We start from the raw sequence: 18587 nt of genomic DNA, 5'->3' as shown, positions 1-18587 counted from the left end.
AATAAGATTTTACAAACAAATTGTATTGATAATGCATTTTTGCTTATTATTAATGGAATTTTGCTTCTTAATGGAAAGATCTTTCCCATCCATTAATAGAGCCATGTGACCTGCTTAAGTCACATGGAAAAGCCTGAGTCACATGAGTCAAGTCACATGGAACAGGAAGGGATGGAGCAAGAATGGTGGAAAAGGAACTGGCAGAGCTAAAACAGAACTCAGAGGAAGTTAGTCAGAGGGCAGTCAGAACTTAAGGACGCAGCCAAGCAGACAGCTGGCTGTTAGTGAGAGAAGGGCATTTTGTTTAAGGGATCCTGTTTGTGATTTGTTTAAGGGAGCTGGTTTGTGGGAAGCCTAACAGAGGGAAGGCTTGGGGATGGTGTTGCCCCCTGCATTGTTATTGTGTATAGATTTCTTTGCTACTATGATGGATTTGATTTTCTGGTGTTGGGATATGGTTATCTGGTGTCTGAATAAATGTTTTCGTTCTGTCTTTCATGTGCAGAGTCTGTTGTATTTTGTGATTCAGAATTGTGCCAGGATATTCATGGCTGCCATAGGTGCTGTGAATATTGTGTTGGCACTTCACAAGTTTATATTCTAAATTGGTGTTGCCTTTGTCCCTTATATCTCTCTGGCAAGTAAGTTAAGTGTTTGCTGACTGAAGCACTCTAGATTTTGATGATGTTGTGCTTTTTATGACAATTGGCTTATATTGGTTAAACTTCTATATAAAATTATTATAGTCATTGCCTATGTCTTCTGTTTCCATTTTTCATTATTAGTAATTTATTTAAATAGATTAGGTGGGATTCTTAAAGTTGCATACTATATATGTTTTTGAGTTTTGGTCCCACTAATTTTGGTCTTTGCTCTAACAATTTGCTATACTGATTATACAAAGACAGCTGATTCTGGAATGATTCCCACATATCACTGAGTCACTTCCTTTTTGTTAAAATATTATCAATTTCATTTTTTGTAATATTACTTGTTGTTCACCAGGTCCAATACCTTCCAGTTCATTTTTGGAAGAAAGTGCTTGTGATGTATAGATAGGAGCCTTCTGTGTAGTCTATGTCTTTGTCTTTGTCTTTTCTCACCTTCTAGTCTTAAGTCACATGTTCAAACATATTTTTCATTGCCTTTGCATGGAAATTACTGAGAATCAAAATATTTGTTGACTTAATTTGGAGGGCCTTTTAGAGTTCTTCACCAAATTTCTCCAGCTTTTCATCCTCTTCAGTGGATGGTGGTTCCTAGATGGATTTTATTTTTATTTGTATAACATGATATCATATGAAAATACAAATGATCCCATTTCTACCCACGTTTGTATGTTTTTATCAACATTCAAATAGTCAATACATTTTGCTGAAGCACTGTATATTTCATAGCATCGATAGGATTAGAGCTCATTTTTTTGCCAATTTTGTTCAATAGTGACATTTTGGTAGTATCTGTCAATGTCCCGCTGAAACTTATTAGCTGATGCATCCTGCATCCTGTAAAGCCAGCGAAAAATAACCTAATCATTCCTAGCAAACAGTGAGCAGATAGCTTCATTCTGACTTCCAAAACCCACTGAATCCCTGTACTTCCTGGCTCCTGCTTCCTTAGAGTCTTGGATATTCCATGTTGTCCCTTGCTCTACACTCCTCACCCATTTGCCTTTCCTCCCTTTACTATGAAAAAAATCTTCTGCTGATCAATCAGTTGGCACATGTTTGGAACTTGATAATGTTTGTTGACCAACTGACTGTGACTTGGAATTGGTAAATATATCTCATTTGCCCTTCTTCTACATCTTTTGCCGTGGCTTTTCTTTCTTGTTCCCCATATAAATTTTCACTTGTCATAATAACCTTAGCTATTGGCATTTAAAAGAAAAAATTTTTGTAGAATATTTAACAAGTAATTTTTCAATCCTTGATTTAAGATTTCAGGTTAAGAGCCTCTGCAACATGCCTCAAGAAACTATTCCAGCATTTTAATGTTGGAAATTTTTCTCATTGGATATAGAGTTTCTTTCTGTTTATAAAAAGCTACATTCAGTATTCCTCATGGTAATCACAGGTAGAAAACCATCCACTTCATTTTATAGCTCTAAAAACTGAGGTTGTCAGTGCCAGTGGGGGTTCATCCGTCCTTCCGAGGTGAGGCAGGATTGAAAAGTAGAGTCTTCCCAATAGTCCTTAAGCAAATAAAACATTACTATATTGCTCATACATTCCTTAGAATTCATTCCAAACTTCTAAATTGCCCACATTTCCTGACCCCATGTGGCTAATTGGTTGACGTTCCTGGTCTGATCCTTTCTTGGCATTTTATACTAATATTCCTCCCCCCATCCCCCCCTCCCCCCACTGCTATATGGACTAACTCCTGGTAAAAGACCATGGATTTGTTAAAAGAGCCTACTTTTCCCTTTCCATGGTATTTTCCACCCATCTTCTCTTCTCATTTTTTTAATACCTGGCCATGCCTTAATATGAATGCTTTATTCATTCCTCTGGCTCTGACCACTATTATTCCCCCACCCCAAGCTATCTGCAGTGGACTCATCTGGGCTAATTCATGACAGAAGCACAGACAAAAAAAAATGACTTGCCCAAGATCATTTTTTTTTTCCATCTGAATTAGCATCTTCATTAGCCCAAGACACTTTCCATTCCAGAACAAGTCTACTACTGAGGCTAAGATAAAGGGACCAAGGAGCTCAGGCCTCCCCAGGCAAGATGGTGACAGTATCTCCCAGGTCTGGTCCTGCCCACCTGCCAATGCCTCAGTGAGCCCTCTGGACTTGGCCCTAGTTAAGTGCTAACTGGGGGCTGCCAGGATCTTTACTTTCTGATCTGGGGTCAGGGAAACATAAGGCCAAAAATCTGCTCTTTCTCTGGCCCTCAATCCTAAGAACTCTAATCTATATATCCTAGAATCCAGTGTTACATGAGCTGGCCTCATCATGCTATTTTCACAGCAGGCACTGGTCTTTTCATAATGGGCAAAATGGGTCCCTTCAAGCCAGTCAGGTCCTTCTAGGGGCTCTACTGTTTTGTTCATAATGTACTTTGAGATCCCCGATTACTCATCTCCAGAGAAGTGAGATCCCACTTGAAATGGTGTGGCTGAACAGGTCAGAGGCCTGAGTCCACTCTGCTCATATTCCTCTCTATCTCTTGAATACAGTAAATCAGTTAAGAAACTAAATGGTGATCTTTGATTAGGTTTCTAGGGTCCAGTTATGTTCAGAGAGCTGGTGGCTACTGCCTTGCTCCAGGCCCGGTTCCAGATGCCCCTGTGTGGGCCTGCTGTGATACCAGTGCCAAGTGCTTGGTCTCTCCTAGTGTTTTAGCTGGTATGGGAGGTGAGGCCCATGCAGGCAGGGAGGTGGTCCTGGTGTTTTAGATAGGAGAGATAGGTATCCCATTCCAATGTCAGACTGTTTACATACATCACTCAGTAATGGGTAGGCACATAAAGGAAGTTCACCAACTGGGCTGCTGGCAATACACACCAATCAGCCTTGTAGAACTCCCAGAACTTGTACTGCAACTCCTGGCAAGAGGTGTGGAGGCTCTGACCCTCTAAGCAGCCCAGTCCCAGGAAGTACCACAATCCCAGGATAGGGGATGCCACCAGCTGATCAATGAGCACCTTCTTCAGGATGGTTCAAATGTCTTTTAAATCCCATGACAGGGAAGAGTTTGTCCAGCCAATGGCACCAGTAGTGCAGGAAGGGGTCCTTGCTACAGTCCATCGCAAACATCCATGCGGTGTGGCGCAGGTCCATGGGTTGCGGGGACCCTGAGGCATCCTCGGCCAGTCTTCGTTCCCAGGCCCAGCTCACGCCGTCCCCCGCCACCATGAGCATCCCGCAGCCCAGCGAGTTGGTGACCAGCAGGAGCCTACCCCAGAACAGCGGCTAACAGGCCCACGACGACTCGCGGCCCAGGCAGTGGCATCGTGGACCCCGGAGACCCTGGGGAAGGAGGGAGCTGGAAACTCCTGCAGGAGACTGCCTGGGCTGCAACTGAGGCTCCAGCTCCCAAACCCCAAGATCATGAAATAAATAAAATTTTAAATTTTGGTTAGAATACTCAGAACTTGCCTCATTTTCACATTCCTAGAGCTTCAGTCACAATTAGCAATGGGCAGAGAGTAAATCTGTAGCAACAGTAATAAAATAAAAATAAAGGAAAATAATAACCAAATCAGATTGGTCATTTATTTTATTACTCTTTTATATTTCTGTGGCAGCCTCAATAATCAGAATTAGATGACCTTGGATTGTATCAGGCCATTGGGCAGTTTCAAGGGAACAGTTTTTCAGGACCTGGAAAACCAGCAGAGTAAAGATGAGGGATTTGTACATTAATTTGCCTGATTCTCTTCTCATGTCACCTTCGCCCTTTCCCAACATATACACCTGGATGTGAACTATTGATTCAGATATAGTGTGTTATACAAAATCCAACCTTTCAAATTTTCATCACTTCTTGTTCTGTATTCATTTATTCTCTGAGGTTGGACCACTGGATAACAAATTCAAGTCCCAAGTCCCTGCTCATATCACAACATAGTGGAAGGGCATGGACTCTATGGCAAGCCCCATGGCATTAATGGCTCACTCCTTCTATGCTCACCCACTCTCCTGTGGTAGGATTAGTATGCTACCCCCAGTCCACATGCAAATGAGGCTAGAGTTTCCTTAATAGGTTCTGAACCCATCCTGAAGACTTGATTGGCTCTAGGCTCAAGCTGTAGTCATCAGTTCTTAGTATCTTGAGTACCTATGAGTTGCTCTAGGGACTTGATGGCTAGTGCATTACAATCATCTGAATCCACAAGATGACCTCAACGTACATCATTGCTGAATATCCTTCTATTAAGTCTGAGTAAATCCCCTAAAGTGAAATGTTGAATGACCTAGGAGTGGCTCATTTTGTTCCAACATGCATTGTAAACTACTGTTTATGTTTTGAGACTGTTCTGAGTTAGGGCCTATCCAGAACACCCTGCTTGGTCATTCCTACATGTACTTTCAGAACTTAAACCCTCATTCTCTATGTTCATTCATATTGATTCTTCTGAAACACACTGTTTCATTTAAAAAAAAGTTTTATTGAGTTTTGTTTTTACAATACATTTCAAATTTGTGAGTCTTCCATTAAGTAAAATAATTGACCGAATTAGCAATATAGCTACCTCATCTGAAAGGACATTTAGCATTGTACAGGCAGTATCCAACAACTTCACTATTTTTAAAACTGATTTTAATTTTTAAAAATTTTTAATTAACAAAACTCTATTTTCTCTCTTTTCCATCTACTACTTGACTGAAAAAAAGAAAAATAAATTCCTTGTAAAAGATATAAAGTGAAATAAAACAAATTATAGGTATCTATAGATATTGATCTATCTTATTTTGCACTCTAAATCCATACCTTTGGATAGTATATTTCATCACTGGTCCCTTGGAATCATGGATGCTCATGACATTAACCATAGTTCTTATAGCTTTCAAACCTGTTTGTTTTTATAGTGTTGTTATAGAATAAATTGTTCTCCTAGTTCTGCTTATTTCATTCATCATCAGTCCAAATTATTCATTTATTATCAGTCTTCAAAATCATTCATTTTTATAATATTGATATGACACCTATATATTATAAATTGTATCTCTGGCTCTGCTTACTTTACTTTGAATCAGTCTATATAAATCTTTCCATACCTCTTTGAAAGCATCGATTCCCCCACATTTTACAGAACAATAGTATTCTATTACATTCATATGCCACAACTTATTTAGCCATTCCTCAGTAGACAAACATTTCTTTAGTTGTCAGTTATTTTCTTTTTTTGCCAACACAGAAAAGATCTACTGTGAATATTTTTTTTTTAACATAGAGATTCTTTTTCTACTTCCTTGATCTCTTTTGGGTATGGGCCTAGCAGTGGCATAGGTGTGTCAAAAGGCACACACTGTTTAGGAAAAAAAATTATACATAAATCCAGATGAATTTCTGCAATGGTTATACCCATTCATGGTTCCAGCAAACATTCACCCCTTCCCCCAGTCTGTCCTCCCTTCTATTATCCACCCTTCTTCCATCCCCCTTCCCCTCTATTTTCCTGTAGGGCAAAATAGATATCTATTCTCCATTGGCTGTATAGCTGAATTTCCAGTTGCATGCTAAAAAATTTTTTGACATTCATTCTAAAAGCTTTGAGTTCCATATTCTCTCCCTCCCTCTCCACCCACCCTCATTGAGAAAACAAGCAATTCCATATAGGTCATACACATGTAACAATGCAAAATGCTTCCATAATAGTTATGTTGTAAAAGACTAACCACATTTCCCTCTGTCCTATTCTGCCCTTCATTTATTCCATTCTCTCCCTTGACCTGTCCTCCCACAATAGTATTTGCTTCTCATTATCCCTTTTCCCAATTTGCTGTCCCTTCTATTATCTTCCCTCTCCTATCCCTTTCCCCCTTGCCTTTCTGCAGGGTAAAATAGATTTTCATATCCAATTGAGTGTGTGTTATCCTCTTTAAGTCAAATCCCATGAGAGTAAGGCTCAATTATTTCCTTTCATCTCCCTCTCTTCCCCTCCATTGTAAAAGCTCTTTCTTCCCTCTTTTATGTGAGATGATTTGCTACATTCTACCTTTCCCTTTCTCTTATTCCCAGTACATTACATTCAACAGTAAATTTTACTTTTTAAGGTATTCTCCCTTCATATTGAGTTCACACTGTGCCTTCTGTCTATGTGTGTGTATATGTGTATATGTATATGTATATGTATATGTATATGTATATGTATATGTATCTATCTGTCTATCTATCTATCTATCTATCTATCTATCTATCTATCTATCTATCTATCTATCTATCTATCTATTCCTTCTAACTACCCTAATACTGAAAAAGGTCTCATGAGTTACAAATAATATCTTTCCATATAGGAATGTAAACAGTTCATCTTTAATGAGTTCCTTAAGGCATCTCTTTCCTGTTTACCTTTTCATGTTTCTCTTGATTCTTATATTTGAATGTCAAATTTTCTATTTGGCTCTGGTCTTTTTCAACAAGAATGCATCAAAGTCCTCTATTTCATTGAAATTCAATTTTTTCCTGTCAAATATTACACTCAGTTTTGCTGCGTAGGTGATTCTTGGTTTTAATCCTAGCTCCTTTGACCTCTGGAATATCGCATTCCAAGCCCTTTGATCCCTCAGTATGGAAGCTGCTAAATCCTGTGTTATACTGCTTGTATTTCCATCATACTTCAATTCTTTCTTTTTGGCTGCTTGTAATATTTTCTCATTGATCTGGAAACTCTTGAATTTGGCTACAATGTTTCTAAGAGTTTTCCTTTTGGGATCTTTTTCAGGAGGTGATCAGTGAATTCCTTCCATTTCTGTTTTACCCTCTGATTCTAGAATATCAGGGCAGTTTTCCTTGATAATTTTTTGGAAAATGATGCCTAGACTATTTTTTTGGTTATGGTTTTCAAGTAGACCAATAATCTTCAAATTGTCTCTCCTGGTTCCAGGTCAGTTGTTTTTTCAATGAGATATTTCACATTGTCTTCTATTTTTTCATTCTTTTGGTTTTGTTTTGTAATTTCTTGGTTTCTCATAATATCATTAACTTCCATCTGCTCCATTCTAATTTTTAAACAGCTATTTTCCTTAGTGAGCTTTTGAACCTCCTTTTCCATTCAGCAATTTCTGCTTTTTAAAGCATTCTCCTCATTGGCTTTTTGGACCTCTTTTGCCATTTGGGTTAGTCTATTTGTAAAAGTGTTATTTTCTTCAGCATTTTTTTGGGTCTCTTTTAGCAAGCTGCTGACTTGTTTTTCATGATTTTCTTGCATCCCTCTCATTTCTCTTCCCAATTTTTCTTCTACTTCTCTTTGTTTTCAAAGTCCTTTTTGAGCTCTTTCATGGCCTGAGCCCATTGCATATTTTTTTTTGGAGGTTTTGGATGTAGAAACCTTGACTTATATGTCTTCCTCTCATGGTATGCTTTGTTCTTCCTCATCTGAAAGGATGGAAGAAAATACCTGTTCACCAAGAAAGTAACCTTCTGTAGTCTTATTTTTTTGCTATTTTCTTTTTTCTATTTTAAAATCTTTTTTGGGCATTTTCCCAGTCAGTTACTCAACTTTTGAGTCCTTTATCAAGTGGAGGGTATACTCTAGCTACCTGTAAGCTCTCAGTTCCTCCAAGGTGGCACAATCAAGAGAGAGGAATTTACTTCTCTCCTTGCCTGTGCTTTAGTCTGTGAGCAACCACAAGCATTCTTTTATGCCCTGGATCTGTGAGTAGGATTCCCTCTCCACAGTCATCACCAGCTCCACTACACCAGCCAGTGCTCTTCCTCACCCCAGGACTGCCAGTCAGAACTGAGACCCAGATCAGACGCTCAATTTCCCCAGGGTGTTTAGGCCAAGGGCTCCAAAAGTGAATGCTGCTACCTCAGTGGCTGCTGGTGCCAGGCAGCTCTCCCCTTTCACCAGGTGAAAGAGCTTTCTCACTTACCTTGGAAACTGTCTGGAATTTGTGGGTTGAGAAATCTGGGAACTGCACTGCTCCCCGTGATTTCACACCCTGAATCCTACTCCAGTCCTGTCCACTGTACTGCCCAAGTTGTGCTGCACTCCTCTCCAAACCTGGTGCGATAGACCTTTCCTGTTGGCCTTCCAAGCTGTCTTGTGCTGGAAATCTCTTTCACTCTGTCGTTTTGTGGTTTCTGCTGCTTTAAAATTTGTTTAGGGTCATTTTTTACAGGTATTTTATGGGCTACGGGGGTAGAGCTAGAGCAGGTCCCTTTTTCTACTTTGCTGTCTTGGTTCTGCCTGTACTGATCTATTTTTGAACCAGTACCAATGTACAGTTTCAGACTCAAACACTGCCCTTAGCCACTTTTACTGTTTCTTATCAGACTATACCTGGAATACCCTTTCCCCCACATCCTTTCCTGATCAGCCCTCCTTTTACATTAATACATACCTGGGACATATTCTCATTGTAATCACAGCTTCTCCTTCCATGCTGCTGCATTCACAGACCTTGGACCGGCTTTCCAGTCCATAAAGTAGCACACGCCCTGGCACTCTGGCTACTTTTTGGTATTTGTAAATGTCCCCTGTGCAATGGCAATGACTTGCTCGCCCTTGGACCTAAACTCGTATTCAATCTCTGATACTTAACAGTTCTGCGACCTTGAGCAATTCACTTTCCACCTCAGTTTCCTTTTCTGTAAAATCAAAATAATACCTTTCATTTCTGTCTCATGTGGAAATAATATAGTTAAAGCCATTTACAAACCTTAAGGCTTCAAAGGAAGTCTATAATTGTAAACATTATCATTATTATTAGTTTTGCCCATCCAACTTCAGAAGGCAGGGAAGAAAGCTTCTTGAGGAAGGATCATCACAAATATCTCCTTTCTTCTTGGCCCCACAGCATCTCAAACTCTTAAATGTGCTTTCCAGACAAAGTTTCAAAATTGGACCTATTGTGTGTGACTACCTGTTGAAGGCCTATCATAAAATAAGCATCTGATACATAATACTTAAAAAATGGTCTTTGGAACACCCAGTTGGATAGCATGCCCTAGGAAGCTCCAAGTTCCAGTTCTGACAACTAGTTTTTGGTGAGGTCTATTTTATGTCTTGTGTGTGTGTGTGTGTGTGTGTGTGTGTGTGTGTGTGTGTGTGTGTGTGTGGTGAGGGGGTGTAGTATTAGGAAAACTATAACTAATTCCACAGCTGGCTACCACTGCTTCCCCTAAGAATAGCAAGGAAATTATGTACCACCCTGGAGTGCCTTAGGCAAAATCCCAAATGTCTAGTAGGGGAGTCAGACAAGCCCAGTTGATGACTATGAAACAAGTCATTAGGGATCTTTCAATTGCTCTTCCTGGTTTAGCCATTCATGGGATAGCTGCCTTGAGAAACTACAAAGGCCAGCAACATTCAGGACCTAGCAGTTCATGATAGCAAGCATCATCCCTTTATGGAGGGGAGAGGAATTTTTTTTCTCATTGCCTAAGAGAGGCTATTATCCTCCTTTGCCATCTCCCACCAAGGCAATTGGTTATTTGCAGTGCCTGAGAGACTTCCTAACTTGGAAAAGGGAATCTGGCAAGTTAGAGAAAGAGGGAACTTACTAAAGCATGTCTCTGATTTTGTTAAAACTCAGTCTGGGTGATTTCTGGAAACAAAATACCTTCCTCCACTCCCAGGCTCCTTTATGAATAAGGTTTTAATTTTCAAGTAAACTTTTGCAAGTTGCTTTAAAATTGAAATATCAACACAAAGTTGACATTTATTAGGCACTCCCTTCAGGAGCCCTCTTGGCAGTGCTGACCCAGTAGGTGTTGCTCCCGCTGGATGGACTCAGAGTCACTAGCTCACTCTTTCCAGCCTCCATGTCCCACCCTAGAGTGATGTGGAAGGGATTATTTGAACAGGATCAAATTCAAATGTGCCTCCCCTCCACCCCCACAAAGCCAAGCTTCAACCTCTCCCAGATTGGTAGAAAACCGAACCCCAATCTGTGTCCAAGAAAGGGAAAAAAGACAGAGGCATTCATTTTATAACTGTTTGTCTGCCATCTAAAAATCATTTTTCTTTTGCTGATGGCTAGCCATAGATGTTTATGAAATATGCTCAGCAGCAGTATTATAAAAGGCACTCCGTTAATCAGCTATGACCATCACTGTCATATCCATTTTAAAATGTTATCTTTATTCAAAGTTAAAAAAATTCACACCCTTGGCATTTCAGTTGACCATATGTCTGAATTCCTTTATGTCCTTTTAACACATACTTAATTGTAAAACTAGGTCCTGACAAAGAAATTAGTGTCATGATTTAAAAAAAAACACACACAACAGTTTCAGTCTTGAGGTGCACCTGTTTATAGTATCTATGCATACTCAGTCAGGGTGTGTGAGACAGAGTCTGCCCCTGCAGCTGTTCACTTACCATAAAAACCACTGTATTTATTAAGTTTTAAGCCTTTGTGAACTCTACCAGTCAGGCTTGTAAAAAGGAGGTTGTAATACTCTGTCTGGACAGTTGATAATAGTTTAGATAAAGATCCTACATTGACCTTTAATCCTAATGGAAGGAACTCTATCAAAGTATATACAATCCAACAGACAGCAGATATGAACCATGCAAAATTAATGATTAACTGCTTGCCAGCATGCTTCAAGGCGGGAACAGTCCTGCTATTTAAGGGGCTTACATATTTGATGAAAGAAATTAATTCATGATGGGGACTTATAAGGATAAAGGAAAAATTTAGTAGAGGGTCTGACGTCTTCTGCCTTTCTCACAGTGCAAGAAGTTAAGAATAATAGTCTTCTTTTCATAATATGCAGAGCTGACTGAGGTTAGGACAGATCATCCACTTGTTATAACAAGACAGGAACATTCTTGTTATTCCGTAAAGGGGTAATTGTGTGTGTGTGTGTGTGCGTGCGCGTGCACATGTGTGTACTTCAATTGAACTCTACTTGTAGCAGAGGAAGAAAAAAAAAACTTTACATCTAGCCAGATATTAACCAATTATCTCAGATATTATTAAAGCCCTTGAAACATAGAAAACCACAAAAGTGGCAGCAATGTGGTTAATAAGACTGTATTTTTATAATTAATTATCCCTCTGGATTATAAGGGCTCCACAAGTACCCCACAAGGTATCTTTCCAAATCACTACCAAAGCAAAAGGATATATATGAGAATGCTTATAATTCACCTAATGTGTTTTGTAAGGAAGATGAGCTCTCAAAATAGCTTATCAAAATGACTTGCATAATGATGGTTTCTTTAGGCAACTAAAATTCCCTCCCTGAATCTCACTTACAGTATTATGGATTTGAGATAATAGAAACCCAGTAATTGCTAACTTCAAAATAAATCTCATTATAATATTCATCTGACTAAATGGCCTAGGGGGTCATTGCTTCTGTTGTCAACAGGGCAATTTTTCTGTAATGTATCATTTCATTGGGGTCTTTAAGGGTCTTTTTTTCAGGCATCTTGCAAGTCAGCAGGCATTTCTTGTGTGCCAGGGTGCACTGAACGTTTTGTGCTTGAAGTATTAGTAATAAGGTGAAATGGAATGGGGAGGAGTACAGTGGGGATTGGAAAGGGGATGTTCTGCCAAAGGATCCATGAAACTGGTGATAAGAAGTAAAAGAGGATGAATAAGTCCTATACTTTTCTCTCCACTATTCAAGGCTCTTCCCCATCTGATATCACCCTGCTTTTCCATCATTTTTCTTTACTTCTCCTCAGTATAACCTGTCTCTTCCTATTAGGTTAATCTCCTTACTGGGCCCCATACATTTCTTGATCATTTTCACCTCTCTAACATGTTGTAGTGAACACTGATGGAGAGAGTCATAAGAGTTAGAGCTGGAAAAGGACCTTAGAGTTTAAGTCATTCCTCCCTCATTTTGTAGAGAAGAAACCCAAAGCCCAGAGAAGTGATTTACCTAGTTACACAGATACTAAGAAACAGTCAGAATTCAAATTTAAATCTTCTAATTTCACAGCAGTGTTCATTCTACTAAACTGCAGCCAGAAGATAGGTCATGATATTTAATTTCTGGATAATCATGAGCAAGTCACTTGATCTCTTTACCTTCAGTTCCCTCATCTGTAAAAAAGGGATGGTTCTTACATTGCTTAGCTCCCAGTTGTGAGTTTAACTGGAATCTGTCACATTGAAGACACTAACATGACATGACCCATGTTAAAAAAAAAGTTGGGGACCTGTTACTGGGAGTCCAAGATTCCAGGCAAGATATTGCAGCCAGCCTGTCAGTGATACCCTGAGGATCACAGATCTAGCCTGGAGCTAAGTATTGTCAACTTTGGACTTTAACTTGGTGGTGCTACTACTACGTGGGGACAGAACTAAGTCCTTAGTTCCAAAGTGGTCTAGGAGAACTAGGCTATAAAATATTGGAGAAAAATGGAAGTTTTTCTTGCTATATCTTTGAATAGTCCTTTATAAAAAGCCAATCTAATGTAATGGTTACATAGAAGTGCTAGATAGTGGACCCCCAAAATGAGGGAACACAGTTGGTAGGGAATTGAGCCTATGGCAAATAAGAGAATTCCCCAAAATGTAAGAGGCCTGGTCCTGAGACAGTGAGGTCAGAGTTGAACCATGTTACATGAACAATGTATTTATAAAATACTGTACATATGCGAGCTATCATCACTTGAGGTAGTATGACAAAGTGGATAAAGTGCTAGGCTTAGAAGAACACCCTTTGACGTTCACTACTTATGTGAATATCTCAAGTCATTTAACTTCTTAGCCTCAGACAAGTCTCTAAAAGTTGAGTCAAACTTGGGGCCCAAATGTGCCTTGAACTAGATGAAAATGGAATTGGGAAATAAGAATGCAACACAACACAGATAATGTTCACTTGTACTTTCTTTTTTTTTTTTTTCAAATTTTTTCAATTTATTTATTTATTTTTTAATGTTCTACAATCAGTACCAAAAAACTTAGACTTTTACCCCCCACCCCGTCTCCCTCCCCTTGACACCATACAATTTTATATAGGATCTACATATACTTTCTTATTGAATATGTTTTCACTATAGTCATGCTATGTAGACAATGTAAAATAAATGGAAGAAATCATATAACAAATCAAAACATAATACACACACACACACACACACACACACACACACACACACACACACAAACATGATCTGCTACATTCTGCAGATGAATTCCATAGTTCTTTCTCTGAGTGTGGAAGGCATTTTGTCTTAGAAAACCATTGGGAATTATTTTTTTTTTTAAAGTTCTTGAGTTATTACGAAGTTCCAAGTCTACCAGAAAAAACTCTCGCACACTGTGGTCATTGTTATGCACAAATTTCTCCTGGTTCTGCTCCTTTCAGCCAGCATCAGATCATATAAATCCTTCCAGGCCTCTCTGAAGTCTTGTTGTTCATCATTTCTTATGGCACAATAGTACTCCATTACATTCATATACCACAGCTTATTCAGCCATTCCCCAATTGATGGGCATCCCCTTGATTTCCAGTTTTTGGCATCTACAAAGAGTACTGCTATAAATATTCTTGTACATGTGGGACCCTTTCCCATTTTTATGATCTCTTGGGGATACAGTCCTAGTAGTGATATTGCTGGGTCAAAGGGTATGAACATTTTTGTAGCCCTTTGGGAATAGTTCCAAATTGCTCTCCAGAATGGTTGGATGAACTCACAGCTCCACCAACAATGAATTAGAGTTTCAACTCTCCCACACCCTCTCCAACATTTATCATTTTCCTGTTCTGTCATGTTTGCCAATCTTATAGGTGTGATGTGGTATCTCAGAGTTGTTTTGATTTGCATCTCTCTAATCAAAAGTGATTTAGAGCATTTTTTTCATATGATTATAGATATTTTTAATTTCTTCCTCTGAAAATTGCCTATTTATATCCTTTGACCATTTATCAATTGGGGAATGACTTGTATTGTTGTACATTTGACTGAGTTCTCTATATATTCCAGAATTGAGGCCTTTATCCCTAAGATTAGCTATAAAAATTCTTTCCCAATTTACTACATCCCTCTGAATTTTGGTTGCATTGGGTTTGGTTATGCAAAAACTTTTCAGTTTAAGGTAATCAAAGTTATCCAGCTTGCATTTCATAATGCTTTCTATCACTTCTTTACTCAAAAATTCTTCCCTTCTCCATAAGTCTGATACATACACTATTGCTTGCTCCTCCAGTTTGTCCATAGTATCAATCTTTATACCTAGATCATGTACCCATTTGGATTTTATTCTTGTGTATGGTGTCAGGCATGGGTCTATTCCTAGTTTCTGCCACACTGTTATTCAGTTTTCCCAGCAATTTTTGTCGAACAGTGAGTTTTTATCCCAGAAGCTGGGGTACTTGGGTTTATCAAAGAGGAGGTTGCTATTTTCCTTGCCTACTTTGTCTTGAGTGCCAAGTCTATTCCACTTGTCTACCCTTCAGTTTCTTAGCCTGTACCAAGTGGTTTTGATAACTGCTGCTTTATAGTACAATTTGAGATCTGGTAACGCTAGGCCACCTTCCCTAGCATTTCTTTTCATTAGTCCCTTTTATATTCTGGACCTTTTCTTCTTCCAGATGAATTTTGATATTATTTTATCCAGTTCTAGAAAATAATTATCTGATAGTTTAATTGGTGTGACACTAAATAAGTAAATTAATTTAGGTAGAATTGTCATTTTTATTTTATTAGCTCAGCCTACCCATGAGCAACTGATGTTTTTCCACTTACTTTAATCTGACTTTATTTGTGCAAAAAGTGTCTTGTAATTGTGTTCATATAGTCCCTGGGTTTGTTTTGGCAGGTAAACTCCCAAGTATTTTATAGTGTTTATCCTAGCTTCAAATGGGATTTGTCTTTCTGTCTCTTGTTGTTGGATTTGGTTGCTAATGTATAGGAATGCAGAGGGTTTGTGCGGGTTTATTTTGTAACCTGCAACTTTGCCAAAGTTGTTTATTATTTCAAGTAGTTTTTTACTTGAATCTCTGGGATTCTCTAAGTATATCATCATATCATCTGCAAAAAATAATAACTTAGTTTCTTCTTTGCCAATTCTTATTCCTTCAGTTTCTTTATCTTGTCTAATTATTATAGCTAACATTTCTAGTACCACATTGAACAATAGTGGTGATAATGGACATCCTTGTTTCACATCTGATCTTATTGGAAATGCATCTAGCTTATCCCCATTGAATATAATGCTTGCTAAAGGTTTTAGATAGATACTGCTTATTATTTTATGGAAAGTTCCCTTTATTCCTATGTTCTCCAGTGTTTTTAATAGGAATGGGTGTTGTATTTTGTTGAAAGCTTTTTCTGCATCTATTGAGATAATCATGTGGTTTTTCTTAGTTTTGTTGTTGATATGATTGATAATGCTAATAGTTTTCCTAATATTGAACCAGTCCTGCATTCCTGGTATGAATCCTACCTGATCATAGTGTATTATTCTCATGATAAGATGCTGTATTCTTTTTGCTAAAATCTTATTTAAAATTTTTGCATCTATATTCATTACAGAAATTGGTATATAATTTTCTTTCTCTGTTTTGTCTCTTCCTGGTTTAAGTATCAAAACCATGTTTGTATCATAGAAAGAATTTGGGAGGCCTCCTACTTCCCCAATTTTCAAAAATAGTCTATATAATATTGGAATTAACTATTCTTTAAATGTTTGATAGAATTCACTTGTAAATCTATCTGGCCCTGGAGATTTTTTCCTAGGGAGTTCATTGATGGCTTGTTCAATTTCTTTTTCTGAGATGGGGTTGTTTAAGTATTCAACTTCCTCTTCTGTTAATCTGAGCAATTTGTATTTTTTAAAATACTCATCCATCTCATTTAGATTATCGAATTTGTGGGCATAAAGTTGGACAAAGTAATTTCTAATTATTGTTTTAATTTTCTCCTCATTGGAGGTGAGTTCACCCCTTTCATTTTTAATATTAGTAATTTGATTTTCTTCTTTCTTTTTTTAAAATCAAATTGACCAAAGGTTTATCAGTTTTATTAGTTTTTTCATAAAACCAACTCTTGGTTTTATTTATTAGTTCAATAGTTTTCTTAATTTCAATTTTATTAATCTCTCCTTTGGTTTTCAGTATTTCTAATTTGTATTTACTTGGGAATTTTCAATTTGTTCTTTTTCTAGCTTTTTCAGCTGCATGCCCAAGTCATTGATCTCCTCTTTCTCTATTTTATTTATGTAGGCATTCAAAGATATAAAACTTCCCCTAAGAACTGCTTTTGCAGTATCCCATAAGATTTGGTAGGTTGTCTCATTATTGTCATTCCCTTGAATGAAGTTGTTGATCCTTTCTATGATTTCTTCTTTAACCCACTCCTTCTTTAGGATTAGATTATTTAGTTTCCATTTGATTTTTTGTTTATCTTTCCATGGCCTTTTATTACATATAATTTTTATTGCATTATGATCTGAGAAGGAGGCATTGATTATCTCTGCCTTTCTGCACTGGATTGTGAGGTTTTTATGTCCCACTACATGGTCAATTTTTGTAAATGTGCCATGTACCACTGAGAAAAAGATATATTCCTTTCTATTCCCATTCAATTTTCTCCAGAGATCTATCATATCTACCTTATCCAGGGTTTTATTTACCTCCTTAACCTCTTTCTTATTTATTTTGAGGTTAAATTTATCAGGTTCAGAGAGGGGGAGGTTGAGGTCCCCCACTAGGATAGTTTTACTGTCAATTTCTTCCTTCAACTCCCCCAACCTCTCCTCTAAGAATTTGGATGCTATACCACTTGGAGCATACATGTTTAGTAATGATATTGCTCCATTGTCTGTGATGCCTTTTAGTAGGATATAACTTCCATCCTCATCTCTTTTGATTAGATCTATTTCTGCTTTTGCTTTGTCTGAGATTAGGATCACTACTCCTGCTTTTCTTACATCAGTTGAAGAATAATATATTCTGCTTCAGCCTTTGACCTTTATCCTGTGTGTATCTCTCCCCCACCCCTTTCAAATGTGTTTCTTGTAAACAACATATTGTTGGATTATGGCTTTTAATCCATTCTGCTTGGGAGAGTTCAACCCATTCACATTCACAGTTATGATTACAATCTGTGTTTTTCCTCCATCCTCTTTCCCACCGTTTGTGCTTTTAGCTCTCCCGTCACTTGTACTTTTCTAAGTCTACATATAGCTAACAGGGGTCTGTTTCTGTTTAAAGTTAGTACTATTGCTCTAAGACAGTTAAAACAAGTCGATTATCATTATTATACTTCTCCCTTTGTCCGGAATTTCCTCTTAAAAAAAAAAGAAATCCAAATTCTTATCATTCTTCAAATTCTAGCTTAACTCTTATCTCTTTCATAAAGTATTCCATAACCACTCCAACCCCAAAGGAGTTTTTCTTCCTTTGGATTTCTGTAGTGCTTCTATTATCTGTCACATAATTAAGCACTTACTTATAAATTGTCTATACTGTCTTTAAAAATGCTTTCTCATTCCTAAATTCAATTTTGTAAACAGATTATAAACTCCTTAAGAAGAGAGATCATTCCTCAAGCAGCTCTTATATACCTAAGCTAAGAACATTATAGGTACTTCAACAAATATTTTTTTTCCTCTGATACCCATTCATCTTCCTAAATTCCCTATTTTGATAGAGGCCATCAGCATCCTTCAGTCAACCATATTCATGACCTCTTAGTCATCCTTGACTCTCTCCTCTCCTTCAGCCTGCATATCCAGGCACTTGTCAGGTCTTGCCGTTTTCATCTTCACAGCATCTTTTACATCTGTCCCTTTCTCTCAACTTACTCATTCATCATCCTCATTGGGACCCTAATCATCTGAACTACTGCAATACCATCCTAACAGTTCTCCTTATCTCAACCCTTTCCTTTCTTAATCCATTATCTACATAGCTTCAAGTCATATAATAATAACAACAATAGCTAGTGTTTATGTTGTACTTAATCTGTCAGGCACTGGGCTAAGCCCA

At 37.9% G+C, this 18587-nt stretch overlaps 1 long non-coding RNA gene and 1 pseudogene across 3 annotated transcripts in view; one reads left to right on the top strand and one right to left on the bottom strand.

The window, feature by feature from the left end:
- The window catches only part of LOC140512810 (uncharacterized), a 203129-nt gene that overhangs the window by 117127 nt on the left and 67415 nt on the right, over positions 1–18587 (top strand). The gene's annotated exons all lie outside the window — the stretch shown is intronic.
- On the bottom strand, positions 3205–3980 carry LOC140512808 (mpv17-like protein 2 pseudogene; annotated as a pseudogene).

This window comes from Notamacropus eugenii, chromosome 6 (assembly GCF_028372415.1).
Source record: "Notamacropus eugenii isolate mMacEug1 chromosome 6, mMacEug1.pri_v2, whole genome shotgun sequence".
Lineage (NCBI taxonomy): Eukaryota > Metazoa > Chordata > Mammalia > Diprotodontia > Macropodidae > Notamacropus > Notamacropus eugenii.
The sequence above is the reverse complement of the archived record's forward strand: the minus strand, read 5'-3'. Positions and strand labels throughout refer to the sequence as shown.